General features: G+C 45.4%; 1 pseudogene; it reads left to right on the top strand.

Annotated features, from left to right (window-relative positions):
- The first annotated feature begins 259 nt into the window (after positions 1-259).
- LOC138468743 (5.8S ribosomal RNA) lies at positions 260-397 on the top strand (annotated as a pseudogene).
- Positions 398-24724: the final 24327 nt, after the last annotated feature.

Here is a 24724-nt window from a genome sequence, read left to right as displayed (position 1 = left end):
GTGAGAGCAGCCTGCCAACCTCACTGTGGGAAGGCCGCATCATGCTGCTGCAGACGGCGGGAAGGATTTGTGGGATGAGTGCCTGGAATGTTTTTGTTTTAAAACCACAATGTTCTTGGCTGACTCTCAAATGGGGAAGCTAGACAGGGCGCTGGGCTGTCACACCAGGTGCGTGGGTGGGACAGGCAGTGCTGCATCCCCCCAGCCTCTCCAGCACCAGCAAGTTCGAGGTGACGTCTGGAAAAAAAAGGTTGTCTGTGACTCTTGTGGTGGATCACTTGGCTTGCGCTTTGATGAAGACCGCAGCTAGCTGCGAGAATTAGTGTGAATTGCAGCACATATTGAACACACCTTGCAGCCCTGGGTGCCTCCTAGGACTATGCCTGTCTGAGGGTTGCTTGAAATTCAATTGTCCTAGGAACCCTCCCTAGGGTGCGGCTGGGGCTGTTACAGGGACCCTGTTCCCGTTGTCCTCCTAAGATCAGCCCCCAATCAGCACTTTTGCAGGATCTCTGGACCTGGCATGCAGGCTTGTTTCTGGCATGTTCTGGTCTCCCCGTTTCCCCACCTCATGCGGTTTGAAGTGGGAGAATGGGATAAAACCCTCCCCCAATCTCAACCAGACCAGGGCCTAGGGGATCACGACCAAGACATCCCCCACGAGGGGAGTTCATCTACTTACTAGATGACAAAGTACCCTGGTTCAAAAACCTACACATACGAGGACTATGCCCACCAGCACGCCATGCTCAAACCAACGCCTGCGACATGGATCAGCTCGACTAAAACAACAGCCATGAGTATTCACATTGTTAGAGATGTCATGACGACATAGCCAACAGACAAGAACACACGTGCCACCATGCACACTGGTCACTCACACACCAACCCACACAAAGAACATACTCAGTGCTATGACGCAGCGGACTGTCGCACCCACAGACATGCATCGTTGTTATTTTTCACATAGGCCTTCTACAGCACCGCAGAAACACAAGACGCCTGAAGAGCTTGTGTACATGCTTGCTGACGCTTCTCTCACCACTCATCCCTATGAGGACACCACCAAGTATATCTAATGCTGCCTGTGACACTCTGTCGCCCCGCGACCTCCATACTATGAATTATGAACCGCCACCCAGGAACTAGGCCCAAGTAGGCCGCAAGCAAGAGTCCAGAGGCAGGAGCCTCGCAAACGAAAACCCTCCCAGAACGAAATACAAGTGCTGACCATGCAGAACGAGCCCCTAACGAGAGCCCACAGCCAAGGCCACGATGTTGCAACCTGCACGCTGCTTGCCCAACGCCAAGGTTACACCTGTAGGTGCCAAGTCCTCAGAGACAGAATACAAAATCTAATGTTCATGATTCTGCTCCAGCTACGGTCTCTCCACAAGGGACCAAGCCGAACTGACAAGATGCCAAGCTTACGAGACGAGAAGCAGCCAGGGTCCCATGTCTGGGACACAGGTTGCAACAACGAAGCGGCAAAGATGGACACCTACAGCGATGGGAAAGACCTGCTCACCAGCCCATAAGCAGACCTGTCCATTGACCGCACTAACACATAGTTGCACATTGTTGCTAATGTCATGTACACCGCAGGCTGGGAACAGCGATGGTCCCAGGCTTGGGAGCTTGCGGGAGAACCAATCAGAATACAGGGGGCTTATTACTGACACCACTACTCCTAGCCAATCACCAAGGGTCCCCTTGTAACAATTCCAAAGTAGCAACTGTTAGGGACAGCCCAAGTATACCACCTGACCTGTCCTCCACCACTAATATCTCTCCCTATAGGGGACATATACTAACCCTACCACTCGAGGAACCAATCCGAAGTGGCAATAGGTTTTGTGATGATTTTTCCCAGGTGACGCAAGTAGCGCATCATACTGCTGTAAAAAGGGCCTGCGAGCCCCACTAACGATGAGAGCTTCTCCGGATACATACCGACTAAGCGTATCCCTGCCGTTACTCTAATAAACAGCAGTCATTGCCTTGCTCCTTGTGTGCGTGTGTCATACTCCTTCTGGGACGTGGGAGGAGTTGGGGCTCCCCCAGACCAGAGGTCCACGGACGGCTCTGCCGGCCCCCAGGATAATCACCCTGACAAGTTGGAGGCAGTGCTGAGATCTGTTTGAGGTCTGTTTCCCTGAAAGCAATATTCCAAGGCCTCTTGCCACGAGGCAACCCAGCAGCGCGGCCGCCTCTGCCGTTGCCCCCTTTTGAGGACTACAGGACCATCGCAGAACTGCGAGAAGACCGGACAGCGCAATCCGGATATTGGCCCTCGGGAGCCACTTGAGAAGTATCCCGCCCACGGTTGGCGAGTGTCCAGACGTGGTCCAGACGAGGGGAGGTGGCGAGCCTCTTTGGAGGGGTGCACAGAGTCGAGAGGCCCCGCCTCAAGAGAACTTGGTGAGTATGGCACACCCAACAAGCAACGTAATGTTGTGCGGGAGGGGGGAGGAGTTGTGAAAAGGGTGGCGGGAGGTGTTTACAGTGTGTTGTAAAAGATTTGATAAATAAGTGTTGATAAACAAGTGAGTGGTTGCAGGACAGGCACGAGGGCCGTATTCTACCGCGTCACGGAGTGAATTGAGAGGAGCTGAAAGGCACCACGTGTGGTTGTTAGAAGGCACTGATTTGTTCAGATCGCAGGCACCTGTAGGGAAGGGGTGTGGCTTTCCTATGAATTGGCGTTTTAGATCAATGAGTAGATGAGGATCCCTGCTAATTGAGTGTTGAAGCTCATTAGGTAGATGAAGTTTCCCTGCAGAAAGTAGCTGGTTTGTTTCCAAGTGCGGAAGACAGTTGGCTGGTTAAGCTCCCCTGGTGAGGGGTGTATCACACGCGAGGCAACACAGCTTGCGCAGTCCGATTATAAAAGTTTATTGTGGTTTTCCTTGCTCCGGTTGTAGCGAGAGGACAGCTGTGGGGTTTACGAGGGACAAAAAGAGTTAAAACATATTGCGCGCTCTTTCATCTTACAAAGGTCTCTTACCGGTAGTAGTTTGAAGAAGTTGGTGACGTCACCCGTAGGGCTTCTATAGGACACCACGACTATCTTGTGTTGATAAAGGGTTGGCCGGGGGGATAGGAACTGGGGAAAGGCTGCGCACGGAGAACACCGGCAACCCTCGATAAGGGAGGGGCGAAAAGGGGAGAGGTGGCCGTGCACAGAGAACGCTGGTCACGCTCAGCAAGGGGGTTGGAAAAGGGGAGGGAGAGGTTTGAAGAAGAAGGAAAGGTGGGGCGGTTGTAAAAGCACGCCACAAAGGGCACGTAGCCGCAGGGGGCTTCGTGCGCCACAGCCGTAGGGGGCCATACTTGTGACATCAAGGGGGACAAACAATAAAGGAATAGAACTGTATATTTTGCGATTGTATTACCTTTCAGCGGACGGTCAGAAGTCCCCAGTTTATGGGGCCAGGTAAAGAAGGATGATATTGAGAAAACAAAACTGTAACATGGCCACATATTACGGGTCGCGGTCTGGGGTGTGGGGAAACGCTTTAACTACACCCCTCCAACACATTTGTACGTCACTATCACCATACAAGGAGAAAATTATCAAGTACAGCATCGACTGAACACATGGAACAGACAACAAAATACTGACACCATGGCCGCCTAACGGCAGTTTTGACTCATACACACAAAACTCGCTATTGACATGTATACACAACACGTACAAGGGAAATAAATTAGCTCACTATATAGAAGTGTTCAACGTATGGAAGATGTTCCAGGGAGCCAGGCCAGGGGCAATGGGAATGTTTACTATGGAAGGGACAACAGAAGAGAAAGGGAGCGAAGAAACGAAGGGAGTGAAGGAGGAGAAAGACGACGAAGAGGGCATGGGCATGGGGAGCAGCAACGCACTATGCGCAGAAGAGAGGAAGAAGGAGAAAGAAGGATGGAGTACAGTATCAGAAGAGAAGGTGAAGAAGGAAGGGACAGAAGATATGCCTCTGGCAAAGGTAGTGAAGAAGGAAGAAGGGGGGTTGTACCCAGTATCGCAATTAAGAGAGCCGCCAGACAACAACTGACAGCCGCCGAGGGGTACTCCAGCCCCGCATACATCCCTCCACCATATGCCCCTACAGATAGCTACCAGAGGGGGGAGGAGGTGACCAGCACAATGAACTTAAACTCCACACAGGCAGGAACGAAGGGGGGGAAAGAAAGTGGGGAACACATCACAACCATAGGACCAGACAAATGGGTAGCAGCACAGGTGCTCCTGAAGCTCTGAGGGACATTAACAGGGGAAGAAGAGGACGTAGTGAGGAGGACGGCAAATGATGAAATGGGTGACACACAGACAGGGACAGAGGTGAGTAAGACAAGAGAAGGTCAACTGTCACAGGCAGAGGAAGGAATGTTGGAGGACAGGTTGGCTGAATTAAGAGACGCACAAAGTGCACTGATCAGACAGATCGAGCAAGAAACACGAGGGAGAGAAAGGAAAATAGGGACGAGCAGGAGAGGATGAAGGAACGAATGGAAGAAAGGAAGAAGGAAGCAGAGCGGATGAAGGCAATAGCAGAGAGGGTGTCACGAGCAGAGCAATGAGAATTGAAAAGGAGGGAGGAAGAGAAAGAAAGGGAAATGGAACTGTGGAAAAAGAAAATATGAAGAAGGTAAAGTAATAGAGAGCATATTAAAAAGGGAACGGGCAAAATGGGAAAGGAAGGAAGAGGAAGAGAGGATACTAGCGAAGGTAAGTGCGGAGGTGTTGGAAGAACTAAAAAGGAAAAGAGCGGAAATAGGTGGTGAAATAATAGGAAAAAAGGATGAGGAGAGTGGAGATAGGAGGGTGGAGCACGGTGCAAGAACATACACACGCCAGGATTTGGAGGTGGCTACAACCTCAACACAAAGGGCAGCTGTTAAAGGAGGAGAGCACAAGGAAGCAGACTTAATAGATCTAAAGACGGTGACAGTGGGAGGAAAATGCACGGAGTGGGGGTTACCTTTTCCTGATGGATTTTGCAGCGAGGAGGAAGAATGTTTAGGAAAAAGTGGAGGAGGTGGCAACGGGGGAAGTTTAGAGAAACTGTACATTACACGCACAAACCACGAGTCATCATGGTCGTGCGAAAGAAGTGAAGAAGAAATGAAAGGTGAAGAGAAGGTAAAAGAGGTAGCAAGTAGAGCATCACAACTATTAACACCGACACCGGTACAAATGCCACGCACTCTAACAACATGACCTCTAGTTCCACGCCCACTGACACCCGCCACTGAACACACCCCATATGTCGACAGACTTAGAGACCTCCCAGGACGCAGGCAGGAAGAACGGGCGAGCACGCCCATGGTGAGACAAGAAGGTAAAAGGAGAGGGTGGAAGGATGAAGGGGATGGAAGAACAGACCACTGTACTATTGATATGATATGATTGAAGAATTACCTGACACGGAGGAGGAGGATGAATACACCAACATAACCCCATGGGCACGGGGGAAATGAGCGGGTACAATTCACCTGGACACATGCCGATAAATAGAATATTAAATGCAGACTTCCATCACTAAGTGGAGGAGCAGGGAAGTGGATATATGAGATGGAAAAACACACTGTGGCGCAAAAACTAGCAGTGGGGGACGTGAAGGGGCTCTTAATATATATTTTAAAAAAATATATCAATATTGGGAGATGCTGCAGATAACATCTGGAAAAGGGCAGGCTTCCCAGGGGTCACAGTAACAGACACATCACATGATGGAGCGCCATTTGCAAATTGCAGTCATGCGCTGTGGCAGGCTTTAAGGGTCCAGTACCCAGACACGTCAGACATAGGAGCAATAACATCACGCAAGATGAGTGAGAATGAGGATCCTGTTGATTACATCCAGGAGATTCAGGAGAAATAGCACTTGTAAACGCGAGAACCGTGGTATAAAACACTAGCAATTTTCTACCATATACTAATAGAAGGACTCCCGGAGCAAGTACAAATGCAGCTGAAGAAAATAGTGGGTATGGAAGTTAAAGCCTGGCCGGAAATACAACTGACTATAGTACACCACTGTAGACTGTGGTAGGAAAAGATGAAACAAAAGGAGGAAGATAGGAAGGCTGAATAGGCAAAACTGGTACAAAAGAAGCTATCCAAATATGCCATGGAAGGAGCACTAAAAACAACACCCGCCCCCACACAGGTCACGGTTGCACAAGACACAACATAACAACAGGTAGCACAACTAACTTGTCATCATCGAACTTAACCTAGATCTGTTAGTAATCACAGAAACCTGACTACATCAAGCTTCATGTCCTCTGCTAGCATTGGCCATCCCACCTGATTACACCATTCTCAGATCTGATAGAACCACCACTCCAGGAGGCGGTGTTGCCATCATTACAAAAAACACCATCAAATTAAGATCAAGTTCCATTGAAATAATCGCAGGGTACGAAGTACTACTCGCCAAACTCACTTTGAATGAAAATAGGATTTACTATCACTAGTGACGACCCTTGCACACCCAAGAACATAACTATGGACACCATTGAAAGTAGAAATCCCAAAAAGCTCACAGCTAAGAACTTTGACCCCACCCTGAACAAATTGCTAGATACCCACTCAATCCTCTGCAACGATCCTACTACCATTGAGTACTACCACAAATGCCTTTCCACAGCGATTGACACCATAGCACCTGTCACCACCAAACTAAGACGTATCAATAATAAATCTAACTTCTGGTTCAACAAGGAACTAATCGCTCTCAGAAGGAAAAAACGCTCTCTTGAGCATGCTCATAATAAACATCCCTCCCCGGACTCAGCCAAAGCATTCAAAGACTCAAATAACCTCTACAAAACAGCTATCATCACCCATAAAGCAAACGCCTACCATGCTCGCATTAGCAATGCAGCATCAGACTCTAAAGAGCTCTTCTCTATACTTAGAGAACTTGAAAATCCACGTCCGACCGACACACCCACCAACGCCAGCAAAGAATGGTGTACCACCATACAAGATACTCTTGCCTCCAAAATCGCTATGCTGCAAAATAAAATCAATTCCAAAAGACTACTTCTAGCAATCAAAAACTCCCCCACCCCTAATCCCTGTACCCTTTCCAGTGACAACTCAAACCCCCCCTTTCAATTTACACCCATCACCCACGATCTCGTATTGGACACAATCTCCAAACTAAAAGCGTCCAACTGCAAAGGAGACACTGTCCCAGCCAAATTAGTCAAAGCCTGTGCCCCTACCCTGACTCCCCTCATCACTAAATTTGTCAATGCCTCATTCAACTCCAACACAGTTCCGACCTGCATTAAAGAAGCCTGGGTTACCCCGCTTCTAAAAAAAACAAATCTAGACCCCACCATTCCAACTAATTATCGCCCCATAACCACGGTTCCTTTTTTACTCAAAATCATCGACAAACTAGCTTACAACCAAATTCAAACCCACTTGGAATCCAACCAGCTCCTCGGTACCAGACAATCAGGTTTCAGGCCCAACCACAGTACTGAAACAGCTCTGTTGGACTTCAAAATCCAGATGGATGCCATCCGAGATTCAGGGAAACTCTGCATTCTCCTGCTGTTGGACCTCTCAGCCGCGTTCCTGGTGGACCACGACAAACTTTGCAACTCACTTGCCCGCAAGTTTAATTTCTCTAGGGCAGACACTGCTTGGGTGAAATCCTTCTAACCGACCGCACCTCCAGAGTGTCCATAGGCAAAGAAGCAGCCAACCCCATCCCAGTCCCCATAGGAGTGCCCCAAGGCTCATGCCTCTCTCCCACGCTGTATAACGCATACACCAAGCTCCTGTTCTCAGCACTTGACGATATGGGTGTCATATACACAAATCTTGTGGATGACACCCAGATCCTTATACCTCTTACAGGCAACTATGACCAGGACACCATAACAATCAATAAAATGTACGTCATCATACAAAACTGGATGGCGCTAAACAGCCTATGTCTTAACGATGAGAAGACTGAAGTCCTCATCATAGGATCTCCAGCCAAAATAGCAACCCTTCACCCAGAATACTCAACCATCAATATCGATGGCACCAATATTCCAGTGTCGAAGCAAGTAAAAACAATAGGCGTGTACCTTGACGCCAGCCTGATTATGACTAAACAAATCAATGCGCTCGCCTCCTCCACGGCTTACACCTCCAAATTAATTGCGCTCAGCCGACAATTTCTGACCCTTGCAAACTGCCTCACCCTAGCCAGAGCACTGTTCCTATCGAAATTGGACTACTGTAATGTATTACTACTAGGCACCTGCAACACTAACCTAGCCAAAATGCAACTCTTGCAAAATAAAGTCCTGAGGGCAGCCCTAGACATAAAAAAATCAGACCATATATCCAAGACTAGGAAAGGCGCCCACTGGCTCCCCATCAAAGTCAGAGCAGGGGGTAGCAGCTTCACCACTTTAGCCCCCAAACACTGGAACACCCTACCCATTAATATCAAAAAAGCATCCTCCTTCACAGTCTTTAAGAAACAATTAAAAACCTGGTTATTCAACCACTATTAGCACCTAAAGATAGGACCCCGTCCATTGCATATTGCTGTGAATATTTTGTATTCTGTACCATGTAATGTAACTATTGTAATGTTGAATTTCGCTAATTGCTAAGCTGTCTTATAACCACGCCGTGACACCCGAGGGTCTGGGCGTTTAACAAATAAATAAATAAATAAATAAATAAATAAATAAACTACAACAGCCACAAGTAATAACACAGCAGATGCCTCTGCCCCCACCATACACAGCATACACAGGAGGAGGATGCATGCAAATGGGAAATGTATACTCTACCAACTACAGGGGGAGGGGTGGTATGATGAGAGGGAGGGGCTATGGCCAACAGGCACAACAACAAGGAGGGTTCAGGGTGCTACTACCAAAACAAACAGCAAGGATACCGAGACAACGCGGGGGGTTTCCCATGGCAGGCCAGAGAACCACCAATATGTTGGATTTGTGGAATGATCGGACACATGTCACACACATGCAGGATGAGGCCCACCCAACCAGCCTGGGGGGAACAAGGGCATATTGGAGAACAACAGGTTCAACAACAACAGGGAATACAACAATGCCTACCACAACAACAAGCGCCACTACAACAACCACCACCACAGACACAAGTGCAAACATACTCATCACCGCAGCAACAGATACAAACATACACACCACCACAGCAACAGGTACAAACAAACACACCACAACAGCAACAGACGATAGCAGCACTACACCATCAAGTGCAACCGGTACAACAGCTCACACAAGTACAGGACAATGCAGTATCAACAACTAATGAACAACTAAAGCATACACAGCTGGGGAAGGTGACAATATTGGGTCACAACCCTTACACAGGAAGCGGTCAGTCACTATACCCACAATAGGACAGCCCACAGCTGTCTTTGATGTGTCCCATCCTATCGGTAACACCTAACATTGCCGAGGAACCACGTATACAGGTGGCAATAGCTGACAAACATTTTTCCTTCCTAGTTGACACCGGGGCCACTAGGTCTTGCATAGGGGAGGGAAAGTTTAAATTGTCAGGCGAAGCTATGTACACTCAAGGATTCTCTGGGGCTCGAGGGTTGGTTCCCTTTACTGATACCATCTCCTTATCTATAGGAGATCACAACATGTCTCTTCCAGTTCTGTACTCGAAGCAGTCACCAGTAAACATACTTGGAAGGGATATAATGAGCAGACTGAATATGACCATCTCCTTCACGGAGAAGGGCATAATTTGCTCCACACCAGGCATCAACATGCTCACAGCACGACAAATATTGCAGGCTTACTGCGGCCAAACAGTGTCCCGGGCTGAGACAATTGACAGGGACCTCTTCCAATATGGGACGGACATGGCAATAGCATGGTTCCCTGGAATTGAGGGCAACATTTGGAGAAGGCCAGCAGCTTACCTATTCAGACCTGAAACACCAGCAGGTGAAAAAGAGAGGAAAATGATTTCAATAAGCATTAAGAGCATTATGGCAACTGCAGATTACATTGCAGTACATGCCCAGGACAGGGAGGGGAGGGCCTGGGGAGCTGTAATAGCACTGGCAGAGGGGTGCAGGCTTACACAGGTATCTGATGAGGAGCTCTTCTCAGATGATAATGAAGAGATGGTGTTTGGGATGAGCATTAACATTTGGCTGAAGGTAACATACAAGCAAGTGGCACTAAAAATGGAAATGCACTAGAGGCACCTGCCCCTACACCAGTACCATTTTATGAGACATGACAGCAGTACCAGCATCCCTGTGGTCCACCAGTCCCTATGAAGCTGGCTGCATCAAAAGCATTGGTGGAGTGAAAATAAAACTGAAAAGAGGAGCAATGTTACCCAGAGTGAAACAATACCCACTATCGAAAGAGGCAGATGAGGGCATATATGAAACAATGGCATACTGATACTATCAGAATCACCCTGCAACACTGCTGTGTACCCAGTGTGCAAAGCAAAAGGAGGGTCTTGGCGTTTCATCCAGGACCTCAGGCCCTTGAATTACATTGTAGAAGCAGAGTACCCCATAGCAGCCAACCCAGCCACCATATTATGTGGAATACCAGCAGAAGCATCACGGTTTACCATGATTGACCTCAAAAACACATTTTTCTCGATACCTCTGCACCCTGACTCACAGGACCTGACAAGCTTCACATACAGAAACAGAAAATGGAAACACACAAGGTTGCCCCAAGGGTACTGTGAGTCACCATTCATCTTCATCATAGTGATACAAATGGATTTGGGAAACATTGAGATGGAGAGCACGGTGCTGCAATACATTGATGACATCATCATTTGCAGCACCTCTGAAGAATGTTGTAGAGGGTGTACCCCTTCACAGTGTTTGCTGAGAAGGGGTACAAGGTAGACAAGGAAAGGTTACAGTACTGCCAGGAACAGGTGCTCTACATTGGTCAGCTTATCTCTCAGCATGGAAGGAATATTGCACCACAAAGAGCACAGGCCATAACCAACACACCGCAACCACAGACAGTGAGATAACTTCAGCAATTTCTGGGCCTATACAACTACTGCAGGGCATGGGTTTTTGACTACAGTTCATACATAGGACCCCTGCTCGAGGCCCTCAGAGAAGCACAGAAGGGGGATAGAAAGTTGCGATGGACAAAAGAAATGAAAGAGGCTTTTGATGAACTAAAAAACGCCACCTCAACAGCACCAGTGCTAGCTACCCCTAACTACGAACACCTATTTTTTATTTTTTCACATTGCGACTCAGCAGTAATGAAGGCAGTGCTGATACAAAAAACGAGCATGGGACACAAGCCCATGGCTTTTTACAGCAGACACTTGGACCCTGTAATGTTAGTTCACTTCCCCTGCGAACAGAGCCTCGCAGCTGCAGCATTCGCGGTGGAGAAGTCATCATCAATAACAATGGGGTGCCCTACCACACTATTCATGGAACATGCACTCTTTGCAATATTGAACAATCCCAAATCAACATTGATGACACAGAGGGCATCAGGCTACAAAATAATACTATCAAGACCAGAGCTAACAATTGTAAGGTGCAGCAATGTAAACCCAGCTAGATTTATAGCTGAGGTAGTTGAAGATGGTGACTACGCTCATGATTGCACCCAGGCCATTGAAATTTACTCCAGCACAAGAAACGTTGAGGAAAATGCCCTAGCAGGGGGAGAAATAATGTACATTGATGGGTCATCAACAATTGACCAAAGCGACAGTGTTAGAAGGACAGGAGCAGCAGTGGTTAAGTTGACAGAAGACTGGATGCATGTGCCAGTAAAGTGTGTTCCACTACCACAACATTACACGGCCCAAGCAGCAGAGCTAGTGGCCCTAATTTTGGCCTTAAAAGAGAGCTATGATAAAAGAGTAACAATATATTCCGATAGTGCATATGTCATGTCAACAATCCACTCAGGATTAATAAAATGGCAAAGGAGGGGGTTCAGAAGAGCAGATGGTACGCTAGTACAACATTCCCTACTACTTGCAGAACTAATTGAAGTCATTGAGGACCCCAGAGAAATAACCCTGGTAAAGTGTCAAGCCCACACCAACGGGGATGACCCTACCTCAAAAGGTAATGAAACAGCAGATGCACATGCCAAGCATGCTGCATATTTTGGAGAGGTTTTGACCCCCCCCCAGAAAAAGGAAAAGATAAGTGGAGGGTGGTAGCAAGACAAATGCTGATGAAGGATGGATACACACACACATCCCTGACACACAGATAATGGAGTTACAGGCAGCAGCACCTATGGCAGAAAAGGAGTTATGGGTAAAAAGTGGATGCACAATGTCACCCACAGATGCATTGTGGCGTCAGAATAATACAGGGAAGGTAGTGATGCCCCTGGCCCTACTGAAAACAGCTCTGGAGCGACTACACCACCCTACGCACACAGGAAAGGAAGTGATTGCAGCACAAATAAAGGAGACCTGGTTCTGCCCCTAGCTAAATTCACATGTTGCAAACTTTATCAGCAGATGCCTAATTTGTCAACAGTTCACAGCCGGTCACACGCTGCAAGTGATAAAAGGTACTATACCCCAGCCAGAAGAACCCTTCATACACCTGCACATTGACTACGTTGACATGATCAACGTATGTCAAGGACAAAGATACATGATTGTAGTGGTGTGCCCATTTTCAAGGTGGATTGAGGCTGGGCCCTGCTCTCATGCGGACGCATTGAAAGCCGCCGAATTCCTAGTGAAGGAAGTTTTCCCAAGGTGGGGAATTTGCGAAGTGCTGCGGTCGGACAATGGCCCACACTTTGCTAATGAGATGTCCGAGCACATAACTGCAATGCTCGGCATCAAACACAAGTTCGCATGCGCATACCACCCGCAGGCTAACGGTATCTGCGAACTCCTGAACGGCCTGATAAAAGAAGAGATTGCCAAAATACAGCAGACAACTAAGAAAAGCTGGTTGTACTGCCTCCCCTTGGCCCTGTATGAGCTGAGAAATAGGCCAGGGTCGGATCACCACCTCACTCCCCACAAGGTGGTGACTGGACATCAGATGCATCTTCCACTAACTCCAGCCTCAAGGGCCCTGACTGATTATGAAAGTTCTGCAAATATTTTTGGTGACGAAATGTATGAATATGTGTCTTCCTTGATTACTAGTGTCGCCTTTATCTTTCAACAGCTCGAGCTCACGCGGGGCGGGTCAAAGATCACCCAACCAGAAGAAACAAACGAGGAACAAGAGCAGGAACAAGAGCAGCAAAAACAGTGGACTATCGTGTAAGGAGACCACGTTCTCCTCCGCAATTTCAACAGGAGGTGGAACAGCCCCGATTCACAAGGCCCCACCTGGTGGAAGCGGTGGCCCCTAGAGCCATTAAACTATCCGACAAGAGGGTGTGGAATCACCTGCACGATGTCAAGCCCTACAGGGCCACCGCAACAACAACAGCATCGGCAACACCAACAACAGAAAAAGACGCAACAACTACAACAAAGGACAAATGTGACACTGCCCCTGACCCCTACCCAGCCACAGACACACCCATAGACTTTGGACAATCACTCATAGCCCACCCCTTGGTCACAAGATCTCAGAGCAAACAAACAGCTGCCCCGCCCAACCCCGTCCCTGCCACTACCCAATAAAGGACATTGTCTAACAAAATTGAATACTGCACCACACATGTAAACACATGTATGATCTCTTTCTCTTTTTTGTCTCGCACATGCAGGTACCGCATATTACTGTGTGGTAAAGGAAGTGAAGTTGCTAACGTCGTGTTTTTCCCAGGGGTAAATGCTACCCACAGATGCAATACCCCCGAGGCGCTGTCACACCAATTTGTATACCATATAAAGAGACCAAAATATTTAAAAAAGAGAAGGGTACGTGGGTATTAGAACACGTTCATTTTGGCCATAGAACAATCATTCCCACATCTCCACGAGCACTTACTAGCTCTGAGAGATAAATTGTAGATTAGATTGTCGGGGGACTGTCTTGCGCTCAAAGTCAGTCCTTTCAAAAGGAAAATCATTTTAGATAGACATTGAAAAAGTACAAATCTTGTAAGATGTGGTGTTTATTATCCAATGAAGAAAAACAGCCAACACGTGTTTCGACCCCTGGCTGTTGTCAAGGCTGTCGATATTATAATTGATACATGTCATCATTGATAATAATATATGTGACATTCAAAATATTAACATTGAAACATAAAGATATGGGTGTACCAAACACATTAAGTTTGATAAATCATACCATATTGCATCATACGTCATACCAGGGTTGGACAGTTGGAATCAGTGCAGGATTCAAATTCAATATCAAAGAATATATAGAAAAAAGAAAAGAATTGAATTAAGCAATTTGGTAAATTTTTATAACTTCCAATTTTGTTAATATGTACTATTACATAGTCTTAAGAAGATAAGCAAAGCTATACAAATAACCAGTTTTTGGAGGTATTCGTGAGATATTCTGGAACACAGTGTCCGATATAGACAAAGTGACAAGATTATACAATCAATGTATGTATGTCATGAGTATAATGTATTAATACAAGATCCTACTCACCCTGAGATTAAACTGACACCAATAATGGTTACTGAATTATACATTTCTCATAAGGCCGCATTGGCATCAAGAATTGCTTCCAAGAGAGTAGATTATTGATACATCGACTAATGTTGTATATGCCATTATATGTGTTTGTGGCAAATTGTACGTAGGGAGTACAATTAGACATTTGAGGGTCCGGTTCAGGGAACATCTATCAAGTTTGAGAAACAATGATCCCAAATCACCGTTGGCCATTCATTGGTGAGAATGTCACCAAATGAGTAATAGTAATGATATCCGTTTTATTGGTCTAATGAAGGCTAAGTTAGGTAAAAGAGGAGGCAATGTTAAGCTGAAGTTGAGGCAACAAGAGTGTAAATTAATATGTTTTTTAAGATGTACCTTAGTGGGTTTGAATTGTGATCATGAAATGCATGTGTTTCTTTAATTAGGATCTGAAACAATGCATGGACTTTAAGAGGCCGTGAGATAACTTCTCCTCAGTAACCCGTTACTAGACCTTTTTAGGCATCATCCCTATAATCCCATCCACATCTAAACCCCAATTTTCTTAAACTACACTTTCACCCCAATACACAATAAAATTGTTTCTGCTCTTTTCGAGCTGTGAGCACAGTCCTTATCCTGTATCCCAAACCACATTAACAATCGCTTAATATGTCATCACAGCAGTTATTACAGCAGTGAAATCTCATTTATTTGTAATTTCTTTCAAGACAAACGCCATACTTTAATTATATCATTATTTTAATGATCCACCAATAACAGAAAACAAACAGGTGTTTTTAAACCGTAATGGACAGTTATTAACATTAATTGGTATATTGGTATTTATACATTATATCACAATTCCATTTCAGAATGCACTGTTTGGTTTACTAATACCACAAGTATTCGTTTCTCTCGTTATATGGGTATGCTTACAATTTCATACTAATCGCGCTAACATACGCGTCATATATTTACATTGATGACGTCACGCGTTACGCTTACGCGTGACATCATCACGTAGCCAGTGCCATTTTGAATAGCGGTTTTACTGCGGTAGCGGGTCCATTATCAGTTCAGGAGCCGAAAGGCGTAACATGGATTGTGCAAGGAATTTTCCATTTAATTAAGGTAATATTTTTCTGCTATATATACATTTTACATGTGTGAGCATGGGGGCCACATGGTATCAGTCCTGGATTTTAAGGGGCACAAGAGATATGTATGTGTTTGGGATTATATGGTGCCATTTAAACCACCGGATGCACCAAGACTTTATTATTATCCAAATTGGGTTTATCAATCTGGACGATAATTTTACATTTTAACCTTAGCAATGAGATAACATGTGCATTGGTAACAACCATAATTCTTACCTAATGGGTTGCACTTAAGAAGTAGGTATTCTCCACTTAATACATTATTTACTCATTTGAAATTATGTAACATTTTTCACAGGCCAGTTAACAACATACATACCAGAAATGGCTCCATGAAACGTGAATTCTTTTAAACTACCTTTTTACACTAAGGTAAGAGTTCCCATATCAGGAGTCACCTGTGATCTTACCGTCCACAGACCGTTAGAGACGATGACACACAATTTTCCTCATTACAGATGTATAAATAATCTACTCTCTTGGAAGCAATTCTTGATTCCAATGCGGCCTTATGAGAAATGTATAAATCAGTAAACATTATTGGTGTCAGTTTAATCTCAGGGTGAGTAGGATCTTGTATTAATACATTATACTCATGACATACATACATTGATTGTATAATCTTGTCACTTTGTCTATAACGGACACTGTGTTCCAGAATATCTCACGAATACCTCCAAAAACTGGTTATTTGTATAGCTTTGGTTATCTTCTTAAGACTATGTAATAGTACATATTAACAAAATTGGAAGTTATAAAAATTGCCAAATTGCTTAATTCAATTCTTTTCATTTTTCTATATATTCTTTGGCATTGAATTTGAATCCTGCACTGATTCCAACTGTCCAACCCTGGTATGACGTATGATGCAATATGGTATGATTTATCCAACTTAATGTGTTTGGTTACACCCATATCTTTATGTTTCAATGTTAATATTTTGAATGTCACTTATATTATTATCAATGATGACATGTATCAATTATAATATCCACAGCCTTGACAACGACCAGGGGTCGAAACACGTGTCAGCTGTTTTTCTTCATTGGCTAATAAACACCACATTTTACAAGATCTGGACTTTTGCAATGTCTATCTAAAACGATTTTCCTTTTGAAAGGACTGACTTTGAGTGCAAGACACTCCCCTGACAATCTAATCTACAATTTATCTTTCTAGCACAAACTTTGTGGGAAGTTTGAGGGGGAGGTATTATCTTGCTGCCAGGGTCTATAGATCCACATATAGTTTGGTTTCTAATCTAGCGTGGTCACTAGCGCACCAACGGGACCGATCCCACAGATCTCATTCTCCATTAGCTATGAGAGATAGGTCACTGAGATTAGCGTGGGAACAGCTTTTCACCTGGGGACTAAATGACTATCTGATATGGAGAGCTTGATTAATGAAATTAACAAATTAACGCATGTTTTTAGAATTTTCAGGCGGGCATCTTTAACTTCATAAAGAATAAGCTGCAGGACCGCAGAAATGGTAATAACAAAATGCCAGTGATATTTGGCATTGTAATAACGATAGTAGGAGTGTTGGTCATCACTGGTCTAATTTCTGCCTCTGTCTGGAAGTCACGCTATGCTTCTCGAATTGTGGCTGCACCCGAAATTAACATACCCCCTCCCTCTGCTGCAACAGGTACGGTGTCGGGTGGTACAAGTAAGACAAGAGGTGATGGAAATAGGGTTAAATGTAGCACATATGGAGATAGTAAGGGGATTGACTCATATCTCACAGATTCAGCACACGTCTCGAATAACATGTGGTATCAGCACATGACCAAAATTGGTAAGCAGACAACTGAGGACAGCTGCTATGTGTGCTCGTTGATCCCATACGCCATGAGCGCATCGAGGACGTTTGTAGCTACTGAAGTACCAGCGTGGATGGCTGATATATATGGCCCTGTTACAAACAAGAGGACGATTCAACGGGACAGTGGTAGCATTACAATGGAAGACAAGAGACTCATACCCATATGAAAATAACTTCATAAAAACGCTTAGGATGTACAACAGCTACCACCTACACACACACAAGGATTTAGATACATAACAGATGGCCCTGATAAAGGAGCAACAAAGAAAGTAACATTAGAATACCTGCCGTGTGACTGGTATGCAAGTGAAATTGCAGGTGAACAAGGTTGTTGGGAAAGAGCACTAATTGTAATATATGGGAAGATACACACTAATGAAGGATGGACAGATGGAGTGGTGGGGAGCAATATGGTGACAAACGAAAATGCGCACTAAATCAACGACACAAACAATAAGTGTTGGATGATGTGGGTAAAACATGTACCACTGTTGACATGGCTGGAGAAGGACGAAGACCCAATAACTATACTAGCGCTAACTGCACCCACACTGTGCTACCAACACAACAGCGATGTGGATGTTGGAAGCAACAACAACTGCAATATAACAATACTGATACCTGAGGGGGGTGCCGGGACTGCAGTTCTAATGGACCACTATTGGGCCTGCGGCGATAAAGCATACCACAGCCTCCCTCCGTCATGGAATGGAATATGCACTATGGTACATGTCAACGTACCATCTCTGGTTGTGCCTCAGAAACATGTCAACTTGGCCAACTTCCCCAAGATGGACGAAGGAGAAGGAAGGAGGAAAAGATCTGTGTTGTTTGAAGAAGGTGACGAGAACGACGACACTAACGTTTTGTCGAGAGTGAAAAGACAAGGAGAACCTCTGATGGGAAATTACCTATGGGGAAGATCGTAAACAGCGCTCACTTCCATCCCACCAGAACACAAACTATTTAGCAGAGCAGCAATGTTCTTCTCATCAGTAATACACCCAGGACTGCAGGCATATGCAAATGCAAAATGGCTCCAAATAACTCGATGGGAGCTAATGATGATGATTAATTCAACCGTCAATGGATTCAATGCAATAAAAGAAGAATTGAGGGCAGTAAGAATGGTGGCACTACAAAACAGGTATGTGCTGGACCTCCTCATGGCGATGGAAGGAGGAGTTTGTGTGAAAATTGGACAATCATGTTGCACATTACCTCGCGAATGACGCGGACAATGGAATACTTACTGAAGCAGTGTCACAACTAGCCCTGATGCACTCGAAAATGGTTGACGAAAGTAAAGGAGTAAAAGGAGACGGCAGCTGGTTTTCCTTTCTGTGGTGATGGATGCCTTCATGGCTATCAGACGGCCTGAAATTAATAGCAGGATGCATTATATTGGCAGTGGCTATATTTATTGGAATGAGATTATGGAAAGGAAGAAGAGCTCGTACAACGGACAAAATGATGGAGATGGGCGGCATGCATGCCTTACTGCCAGCTGATGATGACAAGAACACAGACATTTTTTTCTTTATATTTATAAGCATTAGGACTTGATAATATTAACAGATATATGCCTAGTAAAGCAAAAGAGATTCCAGGACTCAGCGCCATCAAAATATATATGCCTAGGTTCACTTTTTGATTAACTATTGACAGGTTGCACTTGTTTCACACAGCTACATAGCACACAGCCTAACGTGTAACTCAAACCGAGGAACTAGCTTTCCCCTTTAAATGTTTATTATCATCAGAGGTCTCACCACAGACATTGGGCCTCATTCCGAGTATGGCAGTAAGGGATACCGGTCACTGTTAACGAGACCGGTGCCGGTAATCCCTTACCGCCACATTCCGAGTTCCCTTTGCGCCCTTGTCCTTAACGCCTGCTTTTAGCAGGCGTTAGGGACGAGGGCGCAAAGGGGCTTTTAAGCCAATAACGGTGACCGTAAAGTACGGTCACCGTTATTTGCAATTTCCCCATTCCCATTGAGCCCTATGGGGGCTCATTTGGGAATGGGGAAGAGCCCTGGGGAATGGGAAATTACTGCCCTGGTCAACTTGGAATTGGGCGGTAATTTCCCATTCCACCAGGGCGGTGCCGGTACGGGTCCGGCGCCGACCAAGGCGCTAATAGCGCCATTGGTTAGCGCCAGACTCGGAATGAGGCCCATTGTTCCTTTTTTAAGATTGTAACTTTATTGTCCCAGACTCATATATGGATACACTACAAGCATACGCTATATACACAGAAGTAATCCGTAGTTGTACTATGAACTTTAATTACAATATTTTATTTATTCTCAACACACAGTCACATATTTGCAGCCTCAGTCCACCAAAATCGGCACTTGCCCACACTAAAATGGCCGGTTCGCGTTGATGAGCAACAGTATTTTATGTATCAACGTTGCCACGGCAGCGTTTCACATACACACGGAGATGGGAGCACTATTCAAAGCAGACGTCACCGAAGCACTACCCTCATCAGCGCGTGAAGCGCTCGTAAAGTAAGCAGTACCCGCATACATGTAACAAAGCGCACGGCAGATCAGACGATCCGTGGCCATCAGAGATTTGTACTTAAATGCATTACAATACCTTATTTGCAGCGTTCAGCGAACGCATGTTGATAGAAAATCTTCACGCTCGAGTCGAGCAGCAATTACATCACCCTCAGGTCAATGACCATTATTGGGTGTAGGTGGAGAACTAACCAGACACTACGTTATTTTCTAGACATAGTATTAAGCACTTGCTTTAACACGGCACCATGTTATTTAATGTAACGAGGACTTGTGACATACAATATTAATCAAACAAGCTAAATGATTTTACTAAAGAGTGTTTTCAGAATACAGAGCAATAATAACAAACCAGAATCATATATGCACAGGCTGTTTTATATAATTCACTGACAATCCGATACATGTTCTCTCTTCTCTGTGTTATATGTATATGTCTGTCAACTGTGGGTACCCTGTCTTGCTAAATGTATAAATACCTGATACTTTGCTAAACGCTCTAACAGTAAGATTTTTTAATGTAACCTGGCTCTGAAGAAGGAAAATCATTTTTCTAAAATGCATTAGCCCTAGGTTCTTTTTCTTTGCCAACATTTCAGCAGACAACGAATTGGTGAAGTTTAACCATTTGTTATCACAAAGAATAAAAGAAAAAAGTTTACTCTCATGAATAAAATCTTTTTGAAGAAACATTCTTGGAACCAGCCTCTACTGTCATTAATGATATAGGACAAGCGATTGAAACCCTTTGGGTATTTTAGGAGTGCAGCCCACACCGATGGCTAATAAGCCTAGGTCCTTTATTTTCCAAGAACACAGACATGATCATACAGGAAAGGGAAAGGTTGTGCAAACAGATACTTGATAATCACATAGATCTGCCATCTGTGAAGGTGGAGAACCCGAGGAACCCAAGGAGCTATGTTAGAAGATGGGTATACTGCAAACCTGGCAGCGGCTGGGTTTACATGTATTGGTCATTTGAAGATCATGTCAACCACTATGAGCACCTGGCCGGAATAACTAAAGTATGGAGAGTGAAAGGAGATAAGGAAAAGGATGATTTTGTGGTCGACAAGTTGACAAGAGGGGGACTGAAATGGGAGAATGGGATAACACCCTCCCCCCAATCTCATCCAGACCATGGCCTAGGGGATCACGGCCCAGAAACCCCCCATGAGGGGAGTTCATCTACTTACCAGATGACAAAGTACCCTGGTTCAAAAACCTACACATACGAGGACTATGCCCAGCAGCACGCCATGCTCAAACTAACGCCTGCGACATGGATCATCTTGACTAAAACAACAGCCATGAGTATTCACATCGTTAGAGATGCCATGTCGACAACAGACAAGAACACACGTGCCACCATGCACACTGGTCACTCACACACCAACCCAAACGATAAACATACTCAGTGCTACAACACAGCAGACTGTCACACCCACAGTCATGCATCGTTGTTATTTTTCACATAGGCCTTCTACAGCACCGCAGAAACGCAAGACGCATGAACAGCTCGTGTACATGCTTGCTGACGCTTCTCTCGCCACTCATCCCTATGAGGACACCACCATGTATATCTAACGCTGCCTGTGACACTCTGTCACCCCGCGACTTCCATACTATGGATTATGTACCGCCACCCAGGAACTAGGCCCAAGTAGGCCGCAAGCAAGTGTCCCCAGGCAGGAGCCTCGCAAACGAAAACCCTCCCAGAGCAAAATACAAGTGCTGACCATGCAGAACGAGCCCCTAACGAGACCCCACAGCCAAGGCCATGATGTTGCAACCCACACGCTGCGCACCAAAGTTACACCTGCAGGTGCCAAGACCTCAGAGACAGAATACAAAATCTAATGCTCATTATTCTGATCCAAGCCGAACTAACAAGATGCCAAGCTTACGAGACGAGAAGCCGCCAGGGTCCCACATCTGGGGCACAGGTTTCAACAACGAGGCGGCAAATGATGGACACCTACAGCTATGGGAAAGACCTGCTCACCAGCCCATAAGCAGACCTGTCCATTGTCTGCACTTCCACATAGTTGCACATTGTTGCTAATGTCAGATACACCGCGGGCTGGGAACAGCGATGGTCCCAGGCATGGGGGCTCGCAGGAGAACCAATCAGAATACAGGGGGCTTATTGCTGACACCACTACTCCTAGCCAATCACCAAGGGTCCCCTTGTAACAATTCCAAAGTAGCAACTGTTAGGGACAGCCCAAGTATACCACCTGACCTGTCCTCCACCACTAATATCTCTTCCTATAGGGGACATATACTAACCCTACCACTCGGAACCAATCCGAAGTGGCAATAGGTTTTGTGATGATTTTTCCCAGGTGACGCAAGTAGCGCGTCATACTGCTGTAAAAAGGGCCTGCGAGCCCCATTAACGATGAGAGCTTCTCCGGATGCATACAGACTAAGCGTATCCCTGCCGTTACTCTAATAAACAGCAGTCATTGCCTTGCTCCTTGTGTGTGTGTGTCATACTCCTTCTGGGACGCGGGAGGAGTTGGGGCCTCCCCAGCCCGGAGGTCCGCGGACGGCTCTGCCGGCCCCCGGGATAATCACCCCGACAGGTTCGTGAGGGCCAGATGGGCGATGTGCCTTGATGGGGCTGGTGGTGGAGGCGGGCCTAAAAAAGGGGCACCTAGCTGTGCTACATGTGGCTGTTTGTGGTGTTCCACAGCTGCCTGTGTAGGATAGCCCTCGAGCGCAGACCTTGTGACTGCATCCGGTGGGCAACTTCCCTCCAGGTGGGCTTCAGCTGTAGATTGGGACAGTGCGCCCTCAGCCGTACCAGAGGCGGTGGGTTGGGGCAATCCCCCTTACAGCCCCAGACATGAGACCATCTGCCCCGAGTTTCAGCACCCAAATACATCCTCAGATCTGATGTGGTGACCCGCTGAATTCATGCATATTGATAAGTGGAGGAAAAGAAAGTAACCAGGGTTCCCTCAGCCTAGCAGACCGGATGGCCTTGGTCAGCCGGCGTCAGGCAGAGTTGCAGACCCAGCCCTTGGTAGGCAGAGAAGAGAGGAGGCAGCTTAAGGTCCAGCCCCAGTGCGTAGAGGTGATACCTGAATCCCCAACCCCTGAGCGGTGGCGTTAGGGCGTGCACAGCCTGATGCTCACCAGGACATCTGGTCAGGGCCCAACTGGTCATCTGGGTGACCAGGTGACCCGAGTTGCAGCTGGTCCGGCTGACTCCTACATTTGTCTCTAGTTCGGTTCCGTCAGCCCCCATTTCGTCAGAGGGTAAAATATGGGGTAAAAATGAAGATGGGTACAGGAGTTCTTCCTCTTTAATGAGGAACTGAATGATAGGGGAAGTGAAAGACAGGAGTAGTAAAGGTATGGCAAAGTAAATGTGACTTAGTGAATGTATGGGGTAGTGAATGCAGGTGAAGCAAATACATACATCCTATATTTCTATGGGAAAAACTCTGCTGCAACATAGCCTGTCCTATAATCAGTTGGAAGTGAAAGCAGAAGAGTTTTTATTTTTCAAAATATATTTATTACAATTTTTGTAACATTTCAAGGAACCGGTACATATTCAAGGTATTCAAAACATGAAATGCAGCAAACAATCAAAGAAAAAATATCCCAAAACCTGGAAGTCATGTCAGTATCACTTCATGTCATATCATATCATATCATATCATATCATAACATCTTATATTAATGACGCTTATATTTTCAGATTTTGCAAATAATGATTTGTTTTGAACCTTGGGAGTTGAGTGGAAAAGCATTACATGGGAGATATCGTCAAGAAATTTCAGATTCTGGCTGGTTCTCATTTTTTATGAACTGGTTATTCGACATTAGGGTATAGGAATCAGGCATTTCCCTTTAAAGACATATAGCAAATGTCTCTGTTTGTTCTTTCAGGGTGGGGTAGTGTAGAATTCTAAGGTGGCTCCCAGTCCGCTCCCCATAACCTATCCGTTATAGGGGAGCAATGCTTTTCTCTTTAGCTGCTTACCAAATGTGAGATTAATGAATAATGTTTTTACCTTTAGTGCCATACTCAGAATGTGATTCTGAGCTACCGATAAACTCTACTTGGCTGCTTACTTGTTTCGGATTGGTCCTCAAAATGTGAGTCTAGGGTTGTGACTGTGCTGAGGATCTTTCTGCAAATATAATCCTTGACATTTATTTGCATAAATGCAATCCCAAACATGACTTGATGTTATGCTTCAGGTTCTTTCAATTGTAGTAATTTTTTCAGAACTTTCTTTTTTAACGTACACATTTTAGTAAGCCAGAACTAAAAAAGTATAAAACAATTAGAACAAAACATTGATAAAGTTCAAACATCCAAACAACTCTAGCATTACACTGCTACATTAACAATGATTTTGGATCTGCCCATTCTTAATTGGGCCCTGTGTGAGATAGTACTGCAGAATAATTGCTTGGTGTGATAGTAATAATGAGAGTGATAATGACTGATGAGTGTCATCACCACTCAGTTATTGTTTTTAGGCGATCAGCCATTCTATTGGCTATGTCAGTGAGATATGTCAATGCTGTAGCATTTCAAGTAAAAACGTTTATGAACATAGTAAGGACCATGGAG

This window comes from Ambystoma mexicanum, chromosome 4q (genome assembly GCF_040938575.1).
Source record: "Ambystoma mexicanum isolate Mex_15411 chromosome 4q, UKY_AmexF1_1, whole genome shotgun sequence".
Classification (NCBI taxonomy): domain Eukaryota; kingdom Metazoa; phylum Chordata; class Amphibia; order Caudata; family Ambystomatidae; genus Ambystoma; species Ambystoma mexicanum.
Note: the sequence above shows the minus strand (reverse complement) of the source record. Positions and strands in the feature narration are given on the sequence as shown.